Here is a 2723-nt window from a genome sequence, read left to right as displayed (position 1 = left end):
TTTTATATCATGTATTTTATCACAAAGAAAAATAAAAATATTTTAAAGTGGAGGGAAAAAGAACAAAACAAAGTAAAAGAAATAAAGACTTCCTCAAACAAAAATTGAGAGAATTTGTCAACAGATCTTCTTTGCAAGAAATGTTAAAAGAAATTCTTCACAGAGAAGGAAGATGATATAGACCAGAACCCTGGATCTACATAAAGAATGGAAGAGCATTACAGAAGACATAAATGAGGGTAAAAGGCAAAAATGAGGGTAAAATATGATCTTTTATTTTTATTATTCTTAATTGATCTAACAGAAAAGAGTTTGATCAAAACAATAATTGCAACAATTGTTCAGTTATGTATAAGTGAAATGTGTAACAACTCTTGTAATACTCTGATATGATGATCTGTTGATAATGTGTAATACTCTGATATGAGGTATGTAAACTATCCATGAAGTGGATATTTGAAATGGTCATTTGAAAGTTTACTTATATTAGTTGAAATTGTATTTGCACACCTAAGAGCAATCACTAAAAAAAAGCAAAAAAAAAAAAAAAAAAAAGTAGTATAGTTGATATGCTGAAGAGAAAAGGTGTAATCATATAAAATGCTCAATTAAAGCCAGAGAATACAGATAATCCAGTTCATGCTGGAGCCTGGGGAAGGAAGCGTCTCTGTTGGATCAGGCCTCTCTGCAGGACTCTGAGGAAAAGCCACCACCAGGTAGACACCGTCTGTCACCATGGGTAAAGGAGACCCCAACGAGCCGTGGGGCAAGATGTCCTCATACTCTTTCTTCGTGCAGACCTGCTGAGAAGAGCACAAAAAGAAACACCCAGACTCTTCCGTCAATTTCGCTGAATTCTCCAAGAAATGTTCGGAGAGATGGAAGACGATGTTTGCAAAGGAAAAGTCGAAATTTGAAGATATGGCAAAAAGTGACAAAGCTTGCTATGACAGGGAGATGAAAAATTATGTTCCTCCCAAAGGTGACAAGAAGGGAAAGAAAAAAATCCCAATGCTCCTAAAAGGCATCCATCTGCTTTCTTCCTGTTTTGCTCTGAACATTGCCCAAAGATCAAAAGTGAACACCCTGGTTTATCCATTGGGGATGCTGCAAAGAAAATTGGGTGAGATATGGTCTGAACAGTTAGTGGAAGATAAACAACCATATGAACAGAAAGCAGCTAAGCTAAAGGAGAAATATGAAAAGGATATTGCTACATTATCATGCCAAGGGCAAAAGTGAAGCGGGAAAGAAGGGTCCTGGCAGGCCAACAGGTTCAAAGAAAAGAATGAACCAGAGGATGAGCAGGAAGAGGAAGAGGAGGAAGAAGATGAAGATGATGAGGAAGAGGAGGAGAAGAATAAATGGCTATCCTGTAATGATATGTGTGGAGTGTGCATGTGTGCTCAGGCAATTGTTTTGCTAAGAATGTGAATTCAAGTGCAGCTCAATATTAGCTTCAATATAAAAACTGTATAGATTTTTGTGTAGCTGATAAGATCCTTTGTAGAGAAAATACTTTTTTAAAAATGCAGGTTGTAGCTTTTTGAGGGGCTACTACATACAGTTAGATTTTAAAGCTTCTGATGTTGAATGTTTCTAAATATTTAATGGTTTTAATTTCTTGACTTGTGTATTGTAGCACAGCAAACTTGTAGGAATTAGTATCAATAGTAAATTTTGGGTTTTTAGAATGTTGCATTTTGTTTTTTAAAAAAAATGGGGGGAGGAGCAGGATGGCAGAGGAGTAGGAGACCTAAATTTCATCTGGTCCCAGGAATTCAGCTGGATAGGGATCAAACCATTCTGAACACCTACGAACTCAACAGGAGATCGAAGAAAAGAAGAGCAGCAACTCTTTGAACAGAAAAGCGACCACTTTCTGGAAGGTAGGACATGCGGAGAAGTGAATCCGAGGCGATATTCTGGAGGATAGACAGTGGGGGAGGGGGCCTCCGTCAGCTGCTACCCGCAAGTGATAGAGCCGCAGAGCACAAAATCAGAACTTTTAGAAGTTGGCTCCGCTGAGGGACGTCACTCCAGTGGCTAAGTGGGGGGTGGAACCCTCGCTGGGACAGTGTGGTCTCAGGACCCTCGGGGTCACAGAAAGACCGGGGGTGCCTGAGTGCGGCAGAGCTCCCAGGTATCAAAGCAGGGAAGCCGGCTGCAGAGATGGAGCCGAGGTGCGGGCTCTCAGCTCGGGGTTGCCATGAACCGTGATCCACGGCACAGTCAGGCCACTGCTCCTCCAGCAGGGACCCAACAAGCAGCAGATCCGGGGAGACTCTCCTTCCTCCCCCGGGGAGGAGCGGCACGAGAGTGCACCACAGGGATCTGCTGGGTTTGGAGACTCCACACCAAGTCGGGTGCCAGAGACAGAAATGCTGGGCCACAGGCCGGGTGAGCACGGAGAGTGGCCGGAGACCGGGGAGATGGGAGTGATTGCTTTTCTCTGGGGGCTCACTGAGGAGCGGGGCCCCGAGTTCTCGGCTCCTCCGGGGCGGAGGTTGGGAGGCCGCCATTTTCACTCTCGTCCTCCAAAGCTGTACGGAAAGCTTGCAGGGAACAAAAGCTCCCGAGAGCAAACCCGAGCAGATTACTTAGCCCGAACCGGGCAAGGGCGGGGCAATTCCGCCTTCAGCAAAGACATTTGGGAACCATGGCAACAGGCCCCTCCCCCAGAAAATCAGCAAGAACAGCCAGCCAAGACCAAGTTTACCCAT

At 44.1% G+C, this 2723-nt stretch overlaps 1 pseudogene; it reads left to right on the top strand.

Annotated features, from left to right (window-relative positions):
- The first annotated feature begins 638 nt into the window (after positions 1-638).
- LOC118538859 (high mobility group protein B2 pseudogene) lies at positions 639-1346 on the top strand (annotated as a pseudogene).
- The last annotated feature ends 1377 nt before the right edge of the window (positions 1347-2723 follow it).

Source organism: Halichoerus grypus, chromosome 4, assembly GCF_964656455.1.
Source record: "Halichoerus grypus chromosome 4, mHalGry1.hap1.1, whole genome shotgun sequence".
Classification (NCBI taxonomy): domain Eukaryota; kingdom Metazoa; phylum Chordata; class Mammalia; order Carnivora; family Phocidae; genus Halichoerus; species Halichoerus grypus.
This window is presented reverse-complemented; position numbering and strand designations above follow the sequence as displayed.